Below are 25,500 nucleotides of genomic sequence, written 5' to 3' on the forward strand. Positions count from 1 at the left end.
AGCCTTGGTTGCTGCTACCGTCATGGTGCACAGGGATTCTGTCCCAGTGGCAGAAGCAAGGGCTTAATGTCTCCCACGTTGGATTGAAGGCAGAGAAGACCCAGGTGAGCCTCAGAACCACCACCTGTGTTGGAGAATCTTTGCAGTTTCTGAGGATAGAAGATCCCACCAGCCAGACGTCATTGCCTTAGGTGCCTGCATATGCAGGGGAGTGACTCCTTTACTCCAAGGGAGATTCCTTCTTGCTTCTTTGGTGCAGTGGATGTCTTTCTGACCCCAGAGGATGTACAGGAATGGAAATGTTGCATATTGCTGAAAGGAGCCGCGGAAACAATGTTGCAAGGTGAAGTCTTCTGAGGTGTTGCAGTCTTGTTCGGTTCCTGTGTTGCCCAGCAGTGGTTCTGAAGGCCAGGAGCAGACGAGGTCTTTGCAGAGGAGTCCTTGTGGAATCTTGCATGATAAATCTGGGGACCCACCCTCAAGGGAGTCCCTAAATAGCCCAAAACAGGGGTTTGGTCACTCTCTGGAGTGATCACTGATCAGGAGGGGTCTCTGACATCAGGTACCTGTCCTGCCCAGTCAGATGCTCCCAGAGGTCTCTGCATATCTTGTGTCCGAGATGGCAGAACCCTGTGGCCGACTCGAGGAGCTTGGGCACCACCCTGGGGGTAGTGCTGGACAGGGGAGTGGACACTCCCTTTACCTTTGTGTGTTTCACACCAGAGCAGGGACCAGTGGTCCCTGGGCTGCTGCAAACCAGATTATGTAAAGAGGGCACCAAATGTGCCCTTTAAAGCAGTCTGGTGGCATGTGGAAGCTACCCCTCCCCAGCCTAGCAACACCTATTTCCAAGGAATAGGAGATTGCACCCCTTTGACAGAAAATCCTTTGTTCTGCTGTCCTCTGCTTGAGTTGGTCAAAGAGCAGGTGGGCAGAACCGTGTCTGAGGCGCTGCATCAGTACGGGGTGCTCACAGACCCTGGAAGACTGGTAGAAATAGAACTGGGGGATCCTCTAAGGAAACCACAGAGTGCCTGGAATCATGCCCCCAATACTGGGATCAGTATTGGGGTATGATTCTGATATGTTTGATACCAAACTTGCCCAGGTTTGGAGTTACCATTATGTAGCTGGATCACAGCAGTTGCCAGTCCATAGACAAAATGGCCTCTGCGCACTTACGAAGTCAAGGGAATTGGAACTGGAGTTTGTAGGGGCATCTCTGCTCATGCAGGGGTGCCCACACACAGAGGGACGTGCATCCTGCCCTTTGGGCTGAAAGGGCCTACCATACTGGTGACTTATAGTCAAATGCATGAAATGGTGGGCCTGCAGTCACAGTTTGCTCAGGCTCCTATGGGTGGCATAATACAATCTGCAGCCCATGGGGGATCTCTGGTATACCAATGCCCTGGGTACCTAAGTACCATATACTGGGGACCTACAGGCATACACCAGTTAACCAATTGTTGGGTGTAAAAAGTACCAAGGCAACTAAATTCGGAGAAGACAGCATCATCATTGGGGTCCTGTCAGCAGGATCCCAGTGAAAACAGTCTAAACACACTGACATCAGACAAAAAGTTGGGGTAACCATGTCAAAAAGAGGGGACTTTCCTTCCGGGTCCATCCCAGAATACAGCCCTTTAGAGGCTAAACTCCTGTTGACCAATATTAAAGAGCACAAAATATTGGAAACCTACTGCTCTTTTGTAATTAATACAGGTGATGCCTTTCCCGCCCTCAGAGAGACGTATGAAAGTGACCTCAGCCCATTAGAAGACAATAACTGGAGACAGACATTAGGGTCCCCGCAGGAGGTGCCGATTGCTTCTCAGTTCCACCGTACACAATTAAAGTACTTACACAGGGTATATTATACCACGAGTAGGCTGTGGTAAAGGGGCCTCATTGCCTCAGCTGACTGTTTACGCTGTTCAACAGCGCCGGGTGACCTTTTACATACAACATGGGGATGCTCTGCTCTAACTCCATTTTGGGACGGAGTTTACTCATGCATGAAGGGAGTGCTGGGCCTACCCCTGCTGTTATCTTCACGATGTGCAATTTTACATCCGTCCAATGACACAGATAGCAATAGATACCGTCCAACTCTATTGTGGTTGGGCCTCACGGTGACTAAGCGAGGCATCGTGAGGGCATGGAAGAAGCCGACTGCTCCCTTTCTGGAAACCTCAATGGAGGGCGTAGACTGCTGCATGGTTCTGAAGCATCCTTATATACATTGCCAGGTGGTGCCCAAGGAAATATTATAAAATTTGGGAACACTGCTGGACCATGTCCACAACTCCTGGGCTCTCTAGAAGCTGCATGGAAATCAGGAGGGAGGGTCATGCGAATTTCAGGAGCAGGGTACCTCACTGACTTTTTTTTTCTTCTTTCCCTTCTCCTTTTCCCCATCCCCCTCTGTGAACAGCCGCATTGTGGGGTTGGAACGGCAGTGGATGTTTTGTTTTTGTCACCTTCATGTTTTTATTGTTTGTTTTATGCCTTCTTTTTGTTTCTGCAATGTGGTTGACGTTGTTTATGATTAGCTATAAGCATAGATTGGCAAATCTTGCTAGATTGAGCTTGTTGTGGACCACCTTGTACACAATATGTTTTTGCTTTCATTGTGTTTCTTACTGTTTCATGATGACAATACCAATTAAAAAAATAGTTTGGAAAAGAAACACAGGCTTCAATAAAAAATATCTGACAAAATAACTCTATGAATGCACACATAAAACATATTTCCGTGACCTCTAAGAAGGTTATACTCTTATTCGCGTTTAAACAGAGGCTTCAAATTGATTTTATGCTCTTGAAGCGATAAGGACAGAGTAAAAATATACAAAGAAAAGTATCAGGGTTTTCTTACTAGTCACAGATTAGCAGTGAACTTTGTCAACCCATTTGCCCAACAGGCTAATTGATCTACTTTCTCTGATATAACCACTCTATGATTATAGAATAGACAGGATGTAGCAATAGCTTGACATATCATCATGCACTTTAAATTTTACCTGGTACTGCAATGTTTTCTTTAGGACAAATATAGCTTTTAACAAGAGAAAATGATGGCAGGCTCAATCTCTTGTTAAATGAGGAACCCTGGGGGTCCGCAAGGCCTACTCAGGGGGTCCACGACTTTAAAAAAATTAAATGATATAAACTTGAATACATTCAAATTGAAAAAGTCTAAAGAAACAAAATTGTAAATTGAAAAACGTTTTCAATATGTGATTGTGGCTCTAGACATTGAGAAGGCATTGCCTGAGCTGGAACTTCATGTCTGAGGTCTTGATTTAGATGGGTTTTGGCCCGCAAGTCTTAAAATGGATGCAACTCCTCCGCGCAGACCTGACTGCGAGACTCCAAACTGGCAGATTGCTCTTGCCAGTATGGTCCATAGAATGCGGTACCCAGCAGGGATATCCCCTATCTCCACTGCTTTTCGCCCTAGCAATGGAGCCTTTGGCCATAACACTGCAACAGACACTGCAAACTTGAGGCATGCGGGTGGGTGATATGGCACTTGTTGTATCTGTGTTTGCGGATGATACCTTGGTGTACTTAGACTGATCGGAGGAGTCCATACCAATTCTATTCTGGGAATTAGCAATATTTGAAAGAATGTCAGGGCTGCAAGTTAACAAGCAGAAGACAGTGCTTTATCCTGCATGTCCTTGACTGGTACTCTCGGTGCTGACCTGCCTGTGGAGGGGATCCCATGGGAATGCAGCACATTTAGATACCTTGGTATCTCAGTGACAGTTACAGCAGCACAGTATTACCAGTTAATCATAGAAAGGATATTAAAGGGGCTCCAGTCCTCCATCACATTTTGGAACATACGGCCCCTCTCTATGATGAGGTGAGCAGCACTTGCCAAAATTACCCTCCTTTCGAGATGCCTCTACATTCTGCAAAACACTCTGCATCCAATCCCGCATTTAATCTTCCAAGAATTAGCCAGGCTCTTAGTTTCCCTAGTCTGGACTGGGAGGTGGAACAGGGCCCACCTGGAAGTATTAAAACTGAGCAGGGAGGATTGGATCTGCTGGATCATGAGCTTTATTATATGGCAACGCAGCTGCAGCATGCAGTGAAATAGTGTGCTCTGAACCGAACTGGGATACTTGCCTCCTGAGTGGCGCTGTAGAGGCGGATACAATACCTGCCTGCCTAATGCGAGGCCAGAGACAGGCTGTGGGGTGCTGGTGGTAGTGACGCAGGTTGAAGTGGTGAGGTACAGAGTAATCTGTTGAATGCTCAAGTGTCCACCATTTAGTAGATCCCTCCCACTGGACTGGCTTGAGCTGTACCATCAAATCATTGACGTCATGACACTGAGCGACTGGACGGCGGGAGGCTGCACTCTATTGGAAAACCTTTACTCAGCAAAGGAATTCATTACATTTGAGGAAGCCAAGGAGAGCTTTCGGATCGCAGGGGACAATTTTTGCAATTCGCGAAGCTTGCAGGCACCACCAGAGAGATCTGGATGGACTTTCCAAATGTACCACTGGTATCGCAGACACTGGAGGTCCTAGGGTAGAGCGGACAGGAAAGACGACTAATTGCCAGGCTTTACCAGGCGTTGACTGCAGATCTATCAATATCATTGATTAAAGCGTGACAGGCGTTGAGCGCTGATTTGCAAAACCCTCTAACCGATGTGGAATGGGCTTTGGCTAGTACCACAGCCCAAGATTTTTTTTTTTTTTTTTTTTCCTTTTTTTTTATTTTTATTATTTTTATTATTTTTTACATCAGTACACAATAGGATACATTGTCACTTTCAGAGAATAAAACGAAAAGAAAAAAAACAAGGAATCAATCAGGCTTATCCAATAAATAATTTCCCCAGATTAGAGAGAACTTTTTGACATTACCTATTCTCCTAGCATATCTCATCTCCTGAAGTCTAACTTGAATCATTTTATTGTACCATCCTTGACTAGTAGGAGATAATTCAGATCGCCAGTTTCTCAGCAACAATGACCTAGCCGAGGGGAGAGTCTTGCCTCGGGATTATAGCCCAGACTCAGCAGGCGAATACTCGGAGATATGGGTACCAACACAATGGATGTTAACGTTGCAAAGACCTCTTCCCAGTATTTCTGTATACATTTACATGTCGCTATCGTATATATCCAGCCAGCTGCCCCTATTTCCTTGCACCGAAAACACATATTTGGGTGGCCGATCCCCATACGGGATAGTGCTTGCGGGGTTCGATACAGCAGCCATTTGCTAAAAAAGATAATTCTGTGCCAATTAGCCCCTCGTAGCGCAGAGAAATTTAGGCGGTTAATAGTCTCCCAGTATTCGCTTGAGAGCATCATGCCCTCCTGGCTAACCCATTTCTTCTGAGCTCTTATCACCAAATCCACTTTAAACCTTTCTGCCAAGAGCCTTCTACATGCCCCTGCATTCCCTACTCGCAAAGGAGTAACTAATTCTGATACCAGTGATTGGGTATTAATAATAGAGTTAGTATCTAAGTCTTTAAAAACCCTCAGCAATATATTGTAGGATCTAACCAACAAAAGATCATTATTAACTGTAATCATGATTTTCCATGGGGCTTCCCAGTTACCCTCAGAAATCTCCAATTTTACTATATCCAGCGCGCTCCCACCTTTTCACCGTGATTTCGTTAAGCTGTGTCCCTGAACCTAGAGAAATCTGTGAGAGTGGGGTGTGAAAATGTACAGAGGGAATTGAATATTTTCTAGCGAAATCCACTCTTCTCTTAAGAAACCATTTAAGAATTTTATAACAAACTTTTTTAGGCGATTTGGTCAAAAGGGCTGAGTTCCGAATATTATGCTCTTGGCATATTAGTACCCGAAAATCAATAAAAAACTTGGAGCCCACGGAGTATTCTAACTTAAAGCTAGCATAATAGTGTGCAAAGAAAGCATAATAATAATCTTTGAAATTGGGTAAGGCCAGTCCCCCCTTCTCCTTATTGGCATACAGTATGCTCAAAGCGGCTCAAGCTTTTGGGTTCTGCCAGATAAAGGAGCGAAATAGGGATTCCAGTTTTTTAAAGAAGGGTTGCGTTAAAACACACGGAATGGCTGCAAACAAGAAATTAAAAAGTGGTAAGATTGACATTTTAATTAATGCGATGCGGCCTAATATCGAGAGAGGAAGAGGCCTCCAACGAGTGAATAAAGCCTGAGTTTTTTGAAGAAAAGGAGTGAAATTCAGTTCATAAAGATCACTTATATTGGCCGAATAGAAAACCCCCAAGTATCTCTTTGGGTTGAGGTTTACACATCCTCTTAATTCAGGAAGAAGAAAATTAGGAGTAGTGCCACAAAGAATGATGTCGGTCTTGGTCCTATTAATCTTATAGCCACCGATTTGCTGAAATTCTTTAAATATATTAACGGTCGCTTCCTGAGAGGAGTATTTTGTGTCCAAAAACTAAATAATATCATCTGCATAAAGTTTAATTTTTCCCATTGATTTTAGCGGTGCCTGAACCTGAGTATTCTGTCTAATTTTGATGGCAAGTGGTTCAATAAAAAGGGCAAATAAAATAGGGGATAGTGGGCACCCTTGTCTAGTCCCTCGTTGTATTTGGAGCTGTCCCACAGACCTTGAGTTTATAATAATATTAGCCTCAGCATTTGAGTACAGCCTTTGAATTAAAGAGATCACTTGAGTGGGTACCTTGTAGCTAGATAAAATTAAATAAAGTGTGTCCCAGACTACCAAATCAAAGGCTTTCTCTGCGTCCAGCAGAAGAATAATGGCAGGGATTTTATTAGTCGTAAAATAATCAAGAGCCTCTGCTAAATAGTGTGTGTTTGTAGCCAGTTTTCGACCAGCCACAAAACCATTTTGATTGGGATGCACCAGTTTATTGATTACCCCATTAAGCCTATTAGCCAATAGTTTTGTCATAATTTTATAGTCTGTGTTTAACAATGAAATTGGACGGTAAGCATTTGGATCCTCCCTATCTTTATTTTTCTTAGGGAAGCTAACCACATTCCCTATGTGCCAAGTTCTGGGGATTTCCTCGCCTTGTAATATACCGTTTAAGAGGGCTAAGAACTCCTCAGCAAATATATTTATGAAAGTCTTATAGAACTCAGCCGGGAAGCCATCCGGGCCACAGGTTTTCCCTGTGGGGAGATCCTAGACTACATCTAGAAGTTCTGGCTTTGTAAATGGTTGAGACAATCCCCTACGGTCCTCCTCTGAAAGAGAGGGAATATTAAGGCCCGACAGGAGTATCTCGGTGGTCCTGGAATCTATAACTGAAACGTCACTATAGATCTGTTTATAGTGCTCCAGCATGATTTGATCAAGGTCCCGAGGCTCAGTGCACCTGGCCCCAGTGATCGGGCATCTTAAGGCGTGTATAACATTGCCAGCGATACGATCTCTAGCTTGCCATGCCAAGAATTTTCCCGTAAAATTGCTTTCTTCATAACTTTTCTGTTTATAAGATCCGTATTCTATATCAACTTCTTTTTAAAAAAATCCCGGAATGTGGAATGAAATTTCCAGCAGCAGAAGGGCATGATCTGAAAGACCAGAATGCAGGACGTATTGAGATCTATAACACAGAGTTTCAGAGATCAAAAAGAAATCTATACGCGAGGAGCTTTTAAATCGAGAAGAGATACATGTATATTCCCTTACGTCGGGGTGTTTGTCCTCCAAGGATCACATAATGCCAGCACCTTAACATAATCTCTAAACATCTTGGCTACTTTAGGTTTATACTGTCTCTTACCTCTTACGGTAGAGTCTAGAGCTGGGTCCTGAAGAAAGTTGAAATCCCCCCCAATAATAATTTTCCCTGTCAACTGGAGAAGGGAGTGAAACAAGTCTATACACGGGGCCGGATCATCCGTCAGAGGGGCATAAAAGCTAACAAAAATGAATCTCTCCATTGCAATAGTACACTGAACCCAGAACCAACGCCCTTCAGGGTTGGAGAGAAAATCCAGCGGTTGTGAATTCAGGGTTTTAGCTAAAAAAACTGCCACCCCTCTATGAGCCGCTGAGGCTGCCGCAAGAACTTTAAAATCAGCCATTCTTTTAAACATTTGAAAACGTGAAACTTTATGAGATGGAATATGGGTTTCTTGAAGAAATATAACTGAGGGATTAAGATCAATTACCCTCTTTTCGATAGCGGACTTCTTCCTATGATTGTTTAATCCATTAATATTCCAGGATAGGAATCTTAATGGCAAAAGTGATTGTGTCATTTAATTAACTTTTGGGCTAGTGTGCCTGTAGCCTCACTAAATCTGGGGACAAAACTCCTAATCAATCGTGACGATCCTTTACATTGACTAAAATAAATCTTAATAACCATACCCCCCCTTCCCCCCCTCCTTTTGGTGGCCCACACCTGGAGCCCTCCCGCCTGGACGATCTGGGGCCACATCCCTCCCCCACACTTTGTCCCACTTCTTTCTTAACAAGGTGCCTTGTCATAGCACCCTGGGCTAGAGGCTGGAGAGAGAAATTTAGAGTAGTCTGTCTATACACTACGACAAAAAGGAAAAAAAAACAACAACAAAAAACGCTAAAAACCCAAACACAAACCAAACAAAAAAAAAGGGGGGGAAAAAACAAAAAACAAAAACAAAAAGGAAGTCGGGCCTCTACTATGAGACTGACATTTCTAGAATTCAATAGATCCTTATAGTCTATCTTGCGTTCTTCCCCCGCCCCCCCTTTCTCGTGTCGGCTGTTCCGAGTTTTGAATTACATGCAACAAAGATTTAGCAGCATCAACCGTATGAATGAAGTTTGAATGACCCTTAAAAAACACTTTAAGTTTTGATTGTTGCACGAGGCCTGCCTGCGTCCCTGCTTTTTGGAAAGCTGGAATCATATCTTTTAGCTCTCTCCTTCGATGCACTGCCGCCACTGACATATCTGAGAAAATCTTGAATGAATAGTCCCCGGGAATCTGAAAAGTTTTAGTTCTAATTGCTTTCTGGAAAAACTGTTCCTTAATACGAAAGTCCCCAAAGTTCACTAATATAGTTCGAGGATACTTAAAGTTGGATGGTTGGACCGCAGGGACCCGATGGGCTCTCATGATTGTTAGATCCGGATACTTATCCTCTGACCCTGCTAGAACATGACTTTTTATAAGATCTGTCACCAACTCCATGACCGTCTGACCGTTTTTGCCCCCTTCAGGGACTCCTGTGAAACGCAAATTGGATCTACGAGATCGATTTTCAGCATCGTCCAGACAAATTTGTAGATCTAGCAGGTCAGCTTGGCATTTTGCCAGAGAGGGTTCTACTGTCACCTGAGTGTCCTCCAGAGCAGAGACTCGTTGTTCAATACCTGTAACTCGTGAGTTAAGTTGCTGGATGTCACTGCAGATCAGGTTCAGTTGAGATTCTGTTCTCTGATTCGCATCGTCCTGGGAGACTTTTAATGCTTTCAACTCACTTAGAATCTGCAGAAGTAAGTTGTCAGCGGGAACACCAGTGTCTGACATCACTATCATTCCTTGTGCAGAGGCTTCCCTTAACACCTTAGGCCTGGCCGAAACAATAGAAGAAGCAATAGAGGAGGAAGTGTGGGTAGAAGCTTCAGTTACTGCGTTTGGCCCTGCTTTGTTGATCAATTCTTGTGCTGATAGTGAAGCCGAGTCTACCGGCTGCACAGGGGAAGTGTGGGTAATGCTGAATACCAGATGATCTTCCTTACGATTCCTTCCACTTTCAAACAAAGGAAAAAGGGGTCTAGAAGCAGATCCAGTGTTCACTATTGGATCAGCAGCTATCTCAGAGCCGCTGCCGGCGATCGGCTGAGTCAGTAATGGCGAGCCCTTAAGTAACCCTGGACTAGAATCCAGATCCAATGGGGGGGCCCTTGAATCATCAGACGGACACTCCAGACTAAGGGGGGTGCTGGACGAATTGGCTTCTAAGGGTAGAGGGCTGATAGGGAGAGATGCAGGCAGACTAGAGACTGAATCCATAGCTGAAATTGAAGGAGGGGGGGCAGAGACGAGAGCCTTGTGCAGGTGGTTATCTGAAGGGGCTGGTCGCTTCTGTTTGGTGATGTGGGTTGTCCTAGGAACTCTGGCAATGGAGCGACCTGCAAAATGTGGAGACTGCCGCATTTTTCCCCTCTCCCCCGGAGAAAAGAAAAGGAAATTGGATTACACCAGCAATTTCCCCCCCCCAAAAAAAGGGGGATGAGGTGAGACCTCTATCAAAAAAAAAGAACCAAAAAAAAAGAAGGAAGGAGGAAATAAATGTCTCCCCCCCCCTCCTCCTTCCTACTAATCCCCTTATGTCCCCCCCCCCACGGAATATATCAATGAAATAAACCTTAAGCCGTAAGTACTAGGCAAATACGGGGGTTCGGAAAGCAGACCCGCCAAACAAAACAAACAAAAAAAAAAAGGAGGGGGAGAGAAAACAAAAGGAATCTTCAGTTGGGGATACACGAATATGCGGGAATATAACTCCCTGCTTCTCTGCGCCTTAGACAATCTACTTGAGCCGCAACCTCTCCCATAAGAAAAAAGCCCTGGAAAAGTCACCTCTTCTCCGCGCCTTCGATGTACATTTTTTGGAGATTTCCTCTTCTCCTCGAGGACTGGCCAGGGTCCTCTGACAGAAAGCCACACATATACGCCTCCAGTAGGCCGTAAAAAACGGTAGAGAGGTGTTTGGGAGGCCCCCCGCATTGACACAGCTAGGAAGCGCCTGCCTCGGCGTCCCTAGCAACCTTGTCCGACCTTCCCGCTCCGAGGCTTCCGCGGACCCGACTTCAATTAATGTTCCAGGGCGGCTTTCCGTTTTGTCTGATTTTCGAGCCGGCGTCCCTAACAACGGCTCTGATCTGGCTTCCGCATTCCTCCGGCAGCCTGGCTTCAGCCCGGCTTCAGTAATTATCCTGGGGCGGCTTCCGCATTCCTCATTCCTTCAGCCGCAGCGCGTCTTGTCTCAACACGCTCTCCCTCGTACTGCCTCCTGCCTTCAGCCGTAGAGCATGACGGGAGCTCTCGCGGCCGGTACCGCGATCTGGAAGGAATCCGTTCTAATGCAGTGTGTCCTTCATGCTACGCCCCCGGGGAGGGGAAACCCCCCCAGATCCTGACCACATTTCCTCTCTATAAGGCACAAACCTCCCTTTCTAAGTGGAGCACAACTCTTGTCTGTGAGGCACTGGGCTCCTCGTCTCAATGAAGCCAGTCCAAGAAATTCGTGGCAACATCAGGTTTAAACTCACACACTTTCATTTTTTACATCAGACATATGACTCCTGATAAGCTACATAAAATGTATCACAATGGGTCACCAAAGTGCCCTAAATGCAACGAACAAGGTGCCACATTCATCTACATGATATGGGCATGCAAGATGTTAACAAGATACTGGGTAGAAGTGGTTGAGAGACTAGGAAGAGTGACTAGGGTTGGTATCCAGCTGTCGATTCAGCACTGTTTGTTGGGCATGATACCCAAACCTAAAAAGAGGGTGATGCACTATAAATAGATTTGCAAAGCTGGGCATTCTTCTGGCAAAACGGCGAATTTCGATACACTGGCTGTTCAGCCAATGCGGGGACCACAGCAGATAGATGGCATCAGGACATGTTGGAGTGGGCACTGGCGGAAATGATCCGTGTCAAGCAGAAAAAGACGGACTAAAAGATTAAAGAAGACATCAGATACTGGGCGTACGTGTTTCATCAATTAGCTGGCGATATGAACTCATCAGAGGATGAACGGATCTCAGAGACGGACGTATAGCAAAGGTGGGGGATTCCGGTAGGGAGTGTTAGATCACATATTGCTCATACAGTATGGATCATGGGAGTGGGGATTGAGTTAGTGGGAGGGAGGGCCCTGATATCACATTAGGGTGGGCCCTGATATCACCCTAATGTGAATTCGCTTTGTCCTGGGAGTTAGGGGTTCTACTGTGTGCTTGGAAGGGGTTACTGTTTGGTTTTAACTTGTGTTGTAAATTGTTAACGTTAGCTCAGCATGGCACTTGTCAGGAGTGGAGCAAATTATTACATGTCTCACAGTTGCCTTGCAAAGTAAGAAGCGGCTGGTCTGCACCACTTATGTCCTGCGTCTTTGAATGTCAATGTGTAACTGATGAATCTGCTCACTTGCTTGAAATTGCAATAAAAAACATATTTGATTTTAAAATAAATAAATTATTTTAATATACGAGCATCTATTTGGTGTATACTTGTTTTTGTATTTTTGTGAATTGTTTCCAGGTTCAAATCATAGAAATTGCTTAGATTTAGTAAGCAAGTTAATTAACTGCACCCTGTCTTTACCAGTTACTTCCTTTTTCAGATTAAAGGAGGGAATTCTGGCAGAGTAAAGCAAACGAACAGTTTAAACTAAAAGCATCCACATTTAGTGCCTGTAGGTCAGACTCCAGTATTAAAGCCTCAAGTGGAAGTTTAGATGCCATTTATAACAGCCTTTTTTAATATTCCACTTTCGTTTTTCAGAAATGAATCTTCGATTCACAGATTGGAAGTTGAACCATATAACCCAATTTTATTACTTTGTGACAATACATTAATTATTGGTTGAAGTGTAAATCCACCAAATTGTTGGTCAGATCTTCACAGGTCCTTTGTAGCTGCTAAGGCATTGTTGTTCATCACACTGTAATGGGCAGACCTATTAAGGACAGAATCACAGGGAACCCCCAAATACTTATTAACTCTTCTTTTCTCTGTCTTTTGCTACCTAACATCAACACAAAATGTATTCCTTTTTTAAGTTCATTAACATTATCAGCTTATTCACATTACAAGCAGCCTCTTAAGTCATTTGCTGACATTAGAATTCAATGGAGGCGTGGTCCATTAAGACCAGGTCACCAGCACAAATAAAGCACTGATCTCACGTCAACCGATCCTGGGCGGATTTGTTTTAACATTAATATACGGAAGGTCTTCTAAAAACAACATAAATAACAAAGGGGCTAACATACAGCTTTTTAAAGCCCATTTCTAGTCTCCGACTTATCAATTACAACCCCAACCTATTTGAAGTGTAGCCCACATTTTGTTATGGAGACATGGAATATTAGCTAATATTCTTGATGATATCCCAAAACCGTGAAGCTTCTCCCACACAAATATGCAAACTATGCGATTAAGAGCCACACTGGAAACCACAAAGAAAACAAAACAATTTCCTTCAGCACAGAACTTCTGCACGATCTAATTCAAGATACATTTTTGATGCTTTCTACCAAGGCCAGGCCTAAAATCTCAGTTTATGTCACCGATAACATACAAACTTAAGTATTCAGAGCAGTGCCAATCTATATTTATTTCACTAAGTTACACATCATTGATGAGACCTCACCTGTGATACTGTGTCCAATTCCGGATGTCGCATCTCCAAAAACTTACAAATAGATTAGCGACCTCCAGAGGTTAACATCCAAGTAGGCACTAGCTCTACACCACAAATCCCCCTGGAGCTTACAGATTGTCACTGCTATAACTGCTACAGTTTTTATAATATCGGTGAACTAAGTTTAGATAGTCACTGCTCTAACTATGTCAGTTTCTATATTAGAATTAGTGCAGATGGGACACACCCACGCACCAATTTCTAAACTGTCCCTCCACTTCCCCAGAGCCTGAAGGGTTTTGTGCACTCCTGCAGATTTCCTTCTGAGTGCATGAGGGTTAAGACATTTTGGCCCATATTTATACTTTTTTAGCGCCGCATTTGCGCCGCTTTTTAACGCAAAAGCGGCGCAAATTTACAAAATACAATTGGGGCATATTTATACTCCGTTTGCGCCGAATTTGCGTCATTTTTTTCGGCGCAAAACTAACGCCATATTTATACTTTGGCGTTAGACGCGTCTAGCGCCAAAGTATGAGGAAAGAGCGTCATTTTTTTGCGTGAACGCCTTCCTTGCGTTAATGAGATGCAAGGTAGGCGTTCCCGTCTAAAAAAATTACTGCGACGCAAATGCGTCGTATTTATACTCCCGGGCAAAAATCACGCCCGGGAGTGGGCGGGGCAAAAAACCCCGCATTTGCGCCGGATTTTAGCGCCTGGGTCAGGGCAGGCGTTAAGGGACCTGTGGGCTCAAAATGAGCCCGCAGCTGCCCTCCCATGCCCCCAGGGACCCCCCCTGCCACCCTTGCCCACCCCAGGAGGACACCCAAGGATGGGGGGACCCATCCCAGGGGCATTCAGGTAAGTTCAGGTAAGTATAATTTTTTATTTTTTTTATATTTTTTTTTTGGCATAGGGGCGCCTGATTTGTGCCCCCCTACATGCCTCAATGCCCAATGACCATGCCCAGGGGACATAAGTCCCCTGGGCATGGCCATTGGGCAAGGGGGCATGACTCCTGTCTTTACTAAGACAGGAGTCATGTAAATGGCGTCTGGGCGTCGTTAAAAATGGCGCAAATCGGGTGGAGGCGATTTTTTGGCGTCAACCTGACTTGCACCATTTTAAGACACCCTAACGCCATTTTCCCCAACGCCGGCGCTGCCTGGTGTACGTGTTTTTTTTCCACGCACACCAGGCAGCGCCGGTCTGCTAGCGCCGGCTAACGCCATTCAATAAATACGGCGCCCGCATGGCGCTTCAGAATGGCGTTAGCCGGCGCAAAACTTTTTGACGCTAAACTGCGTTAGCGCAGTTTAGCGTCAAAAAGTATAAATACGGGCCAATTGTATTTTGTAAGTTTGCGCCGATTTTGCATCAAAAAATTAAGCAAATGCGGCGCTAAAAAAGTATAAATATGGGCCTTTGTGCCTGCAGGGAGAGGCAGGCCATAAGAGTTCCACTCGCACTCCTGCAACCGCACCCTTCGCAAATTGGCTGTGATTTGGAAGTTTTGCTTTCTCCAGCCCTCTAAAAAGACAAGTCAGTGTATCTTCATCATCAAAGCCAGCAGAAGAATCTGCAGCATATAGTGCATTCCTGCCTAAAGATTAGGAATGGAAAACAACCTGCCTAGTCAATGCACGTTCTATGCGCAGCCTATTATTTCAGGTATGTCGTAAGGCATGGGCCAACTGCTCTTTCTAGGAACCCCATACTATCATGGGTTCACTAGTTAAGATCTTGTCACTTGCCTGACTGGATCTTCCATATTCTGTGGTCATTCCTGCCCGATGGCCACACATGCTGAGAGACCTCAGATGTTTTCCGAATGGGTTTTCATAAGTATGTAGAAAGAGGCCTGAGGCTGCAAACCCATTACAGACTATTCACAGACAAGATTGTTCCTCTGCGGTGGTTTCTAACAATGCAATGTTAAAAATACCTTCACTGAAGAACGATGAAACATGTAGCAGAGGTGTGAAGATCAAGTTTGCACCAAACTCCCCTTCTGGGGGTTGTTTGGAACCAGTGAGGGATTGGTGTCCTGGGTGTGAGGTTAGCAAAGGTAAGTGGAGCATTGGTGAGCAAAGTTGCAACTTGTGAGGCCAGATCTCAAAGGGCTGTGGAACTCAATCGCAATGAGGCAATCCTTGTAAAAAGTATTGCTGTTGCCCCTGAACCCAGAGCAGTCTCTGCAAACTCAGTGAAATGGCAAATGTTTGGACTTTGAAGGGACAGGAAGTTCAAACGGACAAGGTTTACTCTTCGATGTCAGTTATTAGGTAGAACGTTAGTTTCAGTTAGGACACATATCTTGCATAATAACTTAACTTTCCAGGGAGAACTGTTAAATTAGTGATCATCAGGATCCACGGTTTCAGAAGAAGGGTTCCTAGAGAAGACAAATACTATTGTGTCTTCAGACCCAGCCATCCAGAAGGAGACATAAGGCAACAGCAGTGTAGAATCAGGCATGTCGGTGCTATCTTGCAGTCCTAGGACAACCAGTGACAAAAAGGGGAAACACCATGGTAATTGGTTTCCTTTTTGCTCCCATAGGTTGAACCGGCACAGGTGAAGCTGCAGTCAAAGGCTGTCTTTGCAGGTGGCAGTTGGGCTATGCTAGTCGCAGACCTCTGAGAATTCACTACTGGGCATGACTCTGGGGTCAATATATAGGCTTCAGGTGAAGCCAGGAGAAAGAAAGGCCTCGGGCACTCCACTTTATGATTAGCAGTCTGCCATGATGGCTTCTTGACTCTAACTGCACTCACTGCAGGGCCAGGCAGTTGTGCAGCAGTCACAAGCCTTGGCTTGTTACAGTGTTCTCAGGTCAGAACTACATGCAGACGTAATGCAAGTTGTTAGAAATGGGGTCTCTAGTTGGCAGTCGGTTTGCACCCTGTCCCAGTAGGGACCCTCACTCTAGTCAGGATAAGGGAGATACCCGCTCAGAAAACCCCTGCTCACCCCCTTGGTAGCTTGGCACGAGCAGGCAGGCTTATCTCAGAAACAATGTATAAAGCATTTGCACATAACACACAGTAACACACAGTAACACAGTGAAAACACTACAAAATGACACCACACCAGTTTTAGAAAAATAACCAATATTTCTCTGTTTAAAACAAGACCAAATACGATAAAAACCCAACATACAGTAACAAAAATATGAATTCTACAAGATTTACTCAAAAATACAGTTCCTTGAAGTTAATAGCTCCACCCGGGGTTATCACGGCATCGTGAGCAACAAAACCAACAGTTCATGCCGGCCGCGGGAAGACCCGCAACAGTACCTTGAATTTGCAGGGCATCGCGTTCTTCGCGGGGAGCTCTGGAGAGCGGCATCGCTGATGTCGCGGTGTTGGGTCCAGAGTCAGTGCGGGAGTCGTCGGGCCTTTGAAGTTCACATGTGTTGCAGGTCGAACTCTGGGCTGATGAAGTCAGGTGCGCCGGCGTGGATGGCATCGGGGCTGCGCCGTAAAGCGGGACAATGCGACGTGCGGTGCCACAGGTCACTATGCAGGCAGCGGCTCAGTGACGGCATCCAGTGGCGTCGGTGAGACCAGGGCTGCCGTGTGAAGTGGGGCGGTGCGATGTGCGGGATCCACAGGTCACGGTGCAGGCAGCGGCGCCGGCGTTGCTGAAGCGCTGTTGTCGGTAGGGCCAAGCCAGCAGTGCAGGGCGGTGCTTCGTGACCCTCACGAGGGGTGTCCACAGGCCACGGTGCAGGCAGGATGCCTGGTGACAACACAGGATTCGATGGTGCTGGCGTCGGTGGACTGGGGCTGCGGTGCGGGATGGGACAGTGCTTCGTGTACCACACGAGCGGTGCCCACAGGCCACAGTGCAGGCAGTGGCTCCGGTGTCAGCAGAAGCGTCGTCGTTGGGGATGCCCAGGCTGCGGTGTGAGCAGGCAATGCCGGAGTGCGGGGCCCACAGGTCGCGGTGCAAGCAGCGGCTCGGTGAAGTCGTCCAATGATGGCGTCGCCGTGCGAAGCGGGTCAATGTGACTCCATTTGGCGTCGGCAGGTCACTGTGCATGCCAGCGGCGTCACAGTGGTTTCTCCTCTTGAACAGCACAAAACACACAGTTCCCAGTGCTGCAGGTCGAGGAAACTGACGTCTTTGGTGTCCCTGAGATTTCCAACAGGAGGCAAGCTCTACTCCAAGCCCTTGGAGAATTTTCTCAAGCAAGACACACAGCAAAGTTCACCCTTTGCACTCTTTTCAGGCAGAAGCAGCAACTGCAGGCCAGTCCAGCAAAGCAGCACAGCAAAGGGACAGTACTCCTCTGTAAGCTCTTCTCTTTGCAGAGGTTCCTCTTGATTCCAGAAAGATTCTAAAAGTCTGAGGTTTGGGATCTTCTTCTTATACCCAGTTCTGCCTTTGAAGTTGGCAAACTTAAAAAAAAAGTCTCAAGTGTTTTCAAGATTCTTCCTTGTCCAGGCCAGGCCCCGGACACTCACCAGGGGGTCGGAGACGGCATTGTGTGAGAGAAGGCACAGTCCGTTCAGGTATGAGTGACCACTCCTCCCCTCCCCTCCAGCACAGATGGCTAATCAAGATATGCAGGCTACACCCCAGCCCCTTTTGTGTCACTGTCTAGAGGAGAGGTATGAACAGCCCAACTGTCAAACTGACCCAGACGGGGAATCCACAAACAGGGAGGGTCACAGAATGGATTAAGCAAGAAAATGCCTACTTTCTAAAAGTGGCATTTTCAAACAGACAATTTAAAAAACAACTTCACTAAAAGAGGTAGTTTTAAATTATGAGTTCAGAGACCCTATACTCCTCATTTTTATCTGCTCTCAAAGGGAATCTGCGCTTTAAGGATATTTAAAGGCAGCCCCCTGCCCCATTTTAACCTATGAGCGAGATAGGCCTGGCACAGTGAAAACCAAATTTGGCAGTATTTCACTGTTAGGACATATAAAAAACATTAGTATATGTCCTACCTTAAACATACACTGCACCCTGACCCTGGGGCTACCTAGGGCCTACCTTAGGGGTGCCTGACATGTAGTAGAAGGGAAGGTTTAGGCCTGGCAAGTGGGTATACTTGCCAAGTCAAATTGGCAGCTCGAAACTGCACACACAGACACTGCAGTGGCAGGTCTGAGCCATATTTACAGGGCTACTAATGTGGGTGGCACAACCAGTGCTGCAAGACCACTAGTAGCATTTGATTTACAGGCCCTGGGCACCTCTAGTGCACTTTACTAGAGACTTACCAGTAAATCAAATATGCCAATCATGGATAAACCAATCAACAATACACTTTACACAGAGAGCATATGCACTTTAGCACTGGTTAGCAGTGGAAAAGTGCCCAGAGTCCTAAAGCCAACAAAAACAGGTCAGAAAAAATAGGAGGAAGGAGGCAAAAAGACTGGGGATGACCTTACAAAAAGGATCATTTCCAACAGAACCCCCCACCAGCCTAAAGCCAGGGGAGAACAAACAGTACCTTGATGTACTTCCCTGATTGGGGCGATAGAACAGAGACCCAGGCCCACAAAAGCAGGGGCATGTTCCAGTTCTACGCCTTCCTGACTCCAGTTGGATCCCTCTGTCCATACTCTCAGGGCCCACTAAGCTAACCCATGGGGAACCTTTCTCCTCACCTGCAGATACCATCTGTGCAGCACCTAACCCCACAGATGTATCCCAGGGGCCAGATAGCACCACCAGGGCCAACACAGTGGTGTTGCCTGCTCCACCCCCGGGGTGTGACTCTTGTCCCACCCCCGAAGGGCAACAATGTCTACCAGGACAGCAAGCCACAGTGGCCACTGACAGCTGTCAGGGATGAGAGCTAGGCCCCAGGCCTCTCAAGGATCTCCAACCACTGAGACTGTGGAGAGCGGGGGTGGAAGCCCCAGGTTCCTGGCACCCTGCGACCACTTTCCCTTCCACCAGGTCAGGGATGGCAGCCTGACCCTGGTCATCCCCTCTGGGGCTCTGTACCTTCCCCCTAGGAGCGGCACCCCCAGAGTCCAGAATTGTCAGGGTGCTTGTAGAAGCAGTTCTGCACAATTCTCCCACCAGTGCAGGGATGTTAACCTGCAAATGGTCTTCCAACCTGGGGTCTGTACCTTCAGGTTGGACCAGGGCCAGGAACGAGGCTTCCCTCCTCTTCCCCCCCCCTTCTGGGGCCTGCACCCCCCAACTAGGAGTGGCCTCCCCAGAAGACAACACGGTAGGGGCACTGTTAGCAGTAGTCCCTCCCTCCAGGTCAGGGGGGACACCCTGAACCTGGCCTTTCAATCCAAGGTCTGTACCCTTAGATTGAACTGGGGTCAGGGGTGAGTTTCTCCCTCCCCTGCCCCTTCTCCCAGGGTTCTGCACCCCCGTACCATGGAGATTACCCCTAAAAGTCACACCGGGTGGGGGGCGGGGTGATTGGGCAAACCTCCTCCCCCCTTCAGATCAGGGTTTACCACCTGCACCTGATCCTCCAGTCTAGGGTCTGTACCCTCAGACTGGACCACTGCCTGGCAACCCAGGACTTCCTGGGGAGCACACCTACTCCCCATCAGGTCAGAGTTTACCCCCTGAACCTGATCATCCAACCCAGAGTCACCACCCTGTGGTTGAACCATTACCTGGCGCACCAGGACTTCCTGGGGTCACCCCATCCCCCACAAGGGAAATACCTTCCCAAAGGGCCACACAAGAGTCTGGCTGGTGCAGGTCTCCTGACCTCTGCCCATCTGGCAGAGTCTGGATTCCCCCGAACCCAGAAATGGCCTCGCCAAGGTCATTCCTGGGGTCCTCTGACTTTAGAGCTAACCCCTGACCCTCCAGGTTCTCCAATGGAGTCTGCAACCCCCTCTCAACCCTCTGTCTGGACTTCTGCACCCCCTCACTAGGAGTGGTACTGCCAGACACCAAAACTGGTGGGACGCTGGCTACAGCCGCCCCCCCACATTCTCCTGACACTGTGTTGTCTCCTCAGCAGATGGCCCTACAGCAGAGGCTATGCTCCCCTCCTAGCGTTCCCTCATGGAACCCTTCAGGACCTGGGACTGGATCTCGGGCACCCTGGGCCTCAGCCCAACCTCATTCCCTCTCCTTGGAGACAGGACATGGGATCCCTCACCCATCCCACTACACTGGGACCTACTTGCGACACTACAATTCATTTTCACCTCACCTAATTGGGAAATACCAGACCACTCCCCTCAGGAGCACCCCCAAATAGCTCTTCAGACTCTCTGGTACTCACCCAGAGGTCTGTCTCCAGTGTAAGTTCTCTGGGGTCAGAGAACTCACATTCCACCTGGTGTTGGCGTAGCTCTGGAAAATAAGGACTAGACATATGCTCTCCAGCAATTGCATCACTCAGCCTCTCACATGAATTAACCAAACTACCCTTCACCCAACCATCCAGTGACTAAGCCTTGAAAAAGTACCCCACATCACCCTCCTGAGACTGGTGAGACAATACCTGACTGTCCCTGACACTCAACCCACACTCTTCTGGGATGTCACCACACTCCATAACCAGGACTTCTACCTGGGGGGACCCCCTCTCTCTGTCACTCTCACCTAGAGCCAGTAGAGTGTCCCTCCCATCACTACGAATATGACTCCCCGTGCCAGTTCTCCAATCCACCTCAGGGACTCAGTTCATCACTGGAGCTACCTCATACCCCTGAACCTCCTTGTGTGTGTTAACCTCCTCCTTCAATTAGGGTACCAAGTCTCTGGGCATGTGCACTTCTTCATCTTCACTGGATACTAGATTATTGCTGCCACCATCTGAACTGGACTCAGCCCTCATGGCTTCCAGCTTCAGCTCTTCACAGCTCAGCTCTTGAGCTGCCAACATGTCTTTTTCCATGGCTAAGGCTCTCTTAGCCTCAGCTCTCTCGAGCTGTTCGTCCAGCTCTCTCATCCACTGCTCCTGAGCTAGGAGCCATTCCTCTCTCTCTGGTTCCCTTTCCTCATCAGAGTAGTCCTCCTCCTCGGAACGATCTGGTATGGCTGCTTCCCAGCATTTAATCTCATACTGAAACAGGGATGTCTCAAAGACCCACCTCGGGGACCTTCTCTTCACAGCCAGCCCCCTTTCCTTGCAGAAAACCTTTAGCTCCCTCAAAGTGTAGTACTCCAGGTGCCAGAAGGTAACTTCCATTCTGCAAAGGCCTCACAACCAAAAACCAGAGTCCAAAAATATCACAATATCTCTAGGAGGACACCAGAGAACAAAAAGGAAAACACAGTATGTGGTATGTAGTGGTCTGCAATACGGTAGTAGTGTACACCAATCACTGTGGGTCAAGTGCAAATGCAAGTCCTATCCTCACCACTGACAACCAATGTTAGAAATGGGGTCTCTTGTTGGCAGTCAGTTTGCACCCTGTCCCAGTAGGGACCCTCACTCTAGTCAGGATAAGGGAGATACCTGCTCAGATAACCCCTGCTCACCCCCTTGGTAGCCTGGCACGAGCAGTCAGGCTTATCTCAGAAGCAATGTGTAATGCATTTGCACATAACACACAGTAACACAGTGAAAACACTACAAAAGGACACCACACCAGTTTTAGAAAAATAGCCAATATTTATATATTTAAAACAATACCAAATACGATAAAAACCTAGCATACAGTAACAAAAATATGAATTCTACAAGATTTACTAAAAAATACAGTTCCTTGAAGTCAATAGCTCCACCTGGGGCTATCACAGCGTCCTGAGCAACAAAACCAACAGTTCAGGCCGGCCACGGCATCGCAGGTCAGCTACGGTGTCGGGAAGAACCGCAAACAGTACCTTGGATTTGCAGGGAGTCATGATCCTCGCAATGAGCTCAAGAGAGCGGCATCGCTGACGTCACGGTGTCGGTTCCGGGGTCGGTGCGGGAGTCGTCGGGCTCTTGAAGTTCACACGCATTGCGGATCGAACTCCGGACTGATGAAGTCAGGTGCGCCGGCGTGGATGGCATCGGGGCTACGGTGCGAAGCAGCATGATGCAACATGAGGTGCCACAGGTCACGATGCAGGCTGCGGCTTGGTGACGGCATCCAGCGGCGTAGTTGAGACCAGGGCTGCGGTGTGAAGTGGGGCGGTGTGATGTTCGGGGTCCACAGGTCACGGTGCAGGCAGCGGCGGCGTTGTTGCTGAAACGCTGTTGTTGGTGGGTCCAAGCCATCGGTGTGGGATGGGATGGTGCTTCATGACCCTCACGAGCGGTGTCCACAGGCCATGGTGCAGGCAGGATGCTTGGTGACGACACAGGATTCGATGGTGCTGGCGTCGGTGGACCGGGGCTGCAGTGCAGGATGGGACGGTGCTTTGTGTACCTCACGAGCTGTGTCCACAGGCCACAGTGCAGGCAGTGGCACCGGTGTAAGCAGGAGTGGCGACGTGGGGATGCCCAGGCTGTGGTGTGACCAGGCAATGCCAGAGTGTGAGGCCCACAGGTCGTGGTGTGAGCAGCGGCTCGGTGAAGTCGTCCGATGAGGGCGTAAGGGAGACCAGGGTTGCGGTGCAAAGCGGGGCAATGCGACTCCGTGTGGCATCGGCAGGTCACGATGCAGGCCAGTGGGCGTTGTTGGCGGCATCGCAGTGGCTTCTCCCCTTAAACAGCGCAAAACACAGAGTTCCCAGTGCTGCAGGTCAAGGAAACGGAAGTCTTTGGTGTCCCTAAAACTTCCAACAGGAGGCAAGCTCTGCTCCAAGCCCTTGGAGAATTTTCTCAAGCAGGACACACAGCAAAGTTCACCCTTTGCACTCTTTTCAGGCAGAAGCAGCAACTGCAGGCCAGTCTAGCAAAGCAGCACAGAAAAGGACAGTACTCCTCTTTCAGCTCTTCAGCTCTTCTCCTTGCAGAGGTTCCTCTTGATTCTAGAAAGATTCTAAAGGTCTGGGGTTTTGGGTTTTCTTCTTATACCCAGTTCTGCCTTTGAAGTTGGTAAACTTCAAAGCAAAGTCTCAAGTGTTTGCAAGATCCTTCCTTGTCCAGGCTAGGCCCCAGACACTCACCAGGGGGTCGGAAATGGCATTGTGTGAGGGCAGACCCAGTCCTTCCAGGTGTGAGTGACCACTCCACCCCTCCCCTCCAGCACAGATGGCTGATCAAGAGATGCAGGCTACCCCCCAGCCCCCTTTGTGCCACTGTCTAAAGAACAAGTGTGAACAGCCCAACTGTCAAACTGACCCAGTCAGGGAATCCACAAACAGGTAGAGTCACAGAATGGATCAAGTAAGAAAATGCCTACTTTCTAAACGTGGTATTTTCAAACAGACAATTTAAAACCCAACTTCACTAAAAGATTTATTTTTAAATTGTGAGTTCAGAGACCCTAAACTCCACATTGTTATCTGCTCTCAAAGGGAATCTACGCTTTAAGGATATTTAAAGGCAGCCCCCATGTTAACCTATGAGAGAGATAGGCCTTGCACAGTGAAAACCGAATTTGGCAGTATTTCACTGTTAGGACATATAAAACACACTAGTATATGTCCTATCTTAAACATACACTGCACCCTGCCCCTGGGGCTACCTAGGGCCTACCTTAGGGGTGCCTGACATGTAATAGAAGGGAAGGTTTAGGCCTGGCAAGTGGGTACACTTGCCAAGTCGAATTGGCAGTTTAAAACTGCACACACAGACACTGCAGTGGCAGGTCTGAGCCATGTTTACAGGGCTACTAATGTGGGTGGCACAACCAGTTCTGCAGACCCACTAGTAGCATTTGATTTACAGGCCCTGGGCACCTCTAGTGCACTTTACTAGGGACTTACCAGTAAATCAAATATGCCAATCATGGATAAACCAATTAACAGTACACTTTACACAGAGAGCATATGCACTTTAGCACTGGTTAGCAGTGGAAAAGTGCCCAGAGTCCTAAAGCCAACAAAAACAGGTCCGAAAAAATAAAAGGAAGGAGGCAAAAAGATTGGGGTGACCCTGCAAAAAGGGCAATTTCCAACACAAGTTATCTACAAACTGAATAGTCTACCTTCTCCTCCTTTCGACCTTTAGCAACAGAAAGCTTTTAATCGGTTTTGGAGCATATTCTTTAGTCCCTGAGGAGAGGCAACCTAAGCGGCAGATCCTCTTGCCCAGTTCTTTCTCAGGAGTCTTATGCAAAAAATGTTCAAGTGAAATGGTGGACTCTGAGCTGAGTTACAGGACAAGCCTAGATCCAGAAACAGTGACAAATACTCCCATGCTGTAGGTTTTTCCGAAACATAAAGAGAGCACCTATTATTCATAAGTGCATTTTGTAGGTGCTGTACAGCTTCATGATAGCCAATTAACTAGGGTGCACTGCTGTGTCAAGACTTCAGTCATGCGTGGGCGTAATGTGCGCAATGTACGCAAGATGTCCTATAAAACTGCCAATGTTTCTTTAGCATCATACATGTGGTGTGGTAAAAGCCATTTACCCAAAAGATCAGGCCATTGGTGGTATCATTGCAATAAACATTCCTATAGCATAATATAAAAAAGAGTCTAAAAAGAATCAGGAAATCAGAAGAACTGCAATTCCCAGCCTTCTCTAGAAACTAATTAGTCTTGGGTGTGGTCATAATTAGTCTTGGGTGTGGCCAGACTATAAATACCTGCCACACCCTCGCTACAAACGCCTTCTATTCAGAGCGTTTTACATGGAGTTCGTTTCGGGGCTTGCTGTTGAGATTCCAAGACTTCTTCGTTTTGTCAAAAGCTCGCGGCCGGCTCGCGGCGGTGAGCTTTTCATTTTATGTCAGTTTCATGAAACTCCGTTCTTGGAGTTTTTTTGTAAAGCAATTAAGTTGCTGTGAAACCTTGCGTTCTTTGTTAATTGTGGAAACTATTTAAACCTTGCAGGTCTGAATTATTGATTTTCTGTCAGTTTCATGAAACTCCTCTCTTGGAGTTTATTTACAAAGCAATTATCTTGAGTGTTTCTAGTGAAACCTTGCGTTCTTTCGTTTATAGTGGAATCGCTATAAACCTTGTAGCCCTGAGTTATTGATTTTGTTGAAAGGAATTGCTAGTGGAAATAATTGAAGCTTTTGTCAACGAACAGCAAAATTGTTCTTTCCAGGAACTGTGATAAATAGATGTTCTGTTTTCTGAGTGTTACTAGAGAATATATCAGTGTGGTTTTTTTTTAAAAGGA

This window comes from Pleurodeles waltl, chromosome 10 (genome assembly GCF_031143425.1).
Source record: "Pleurodeles waltl isolate 20211129_DDA chromosome 10, aPleWal1.hap1.20221129, whole genome shotgun sequence".
NCBI lineage: Eukaryota > Metazoa > Chordata > Amphibia > Caudata > Salamandridae > Pleurodeles > Pleurodeles waltl.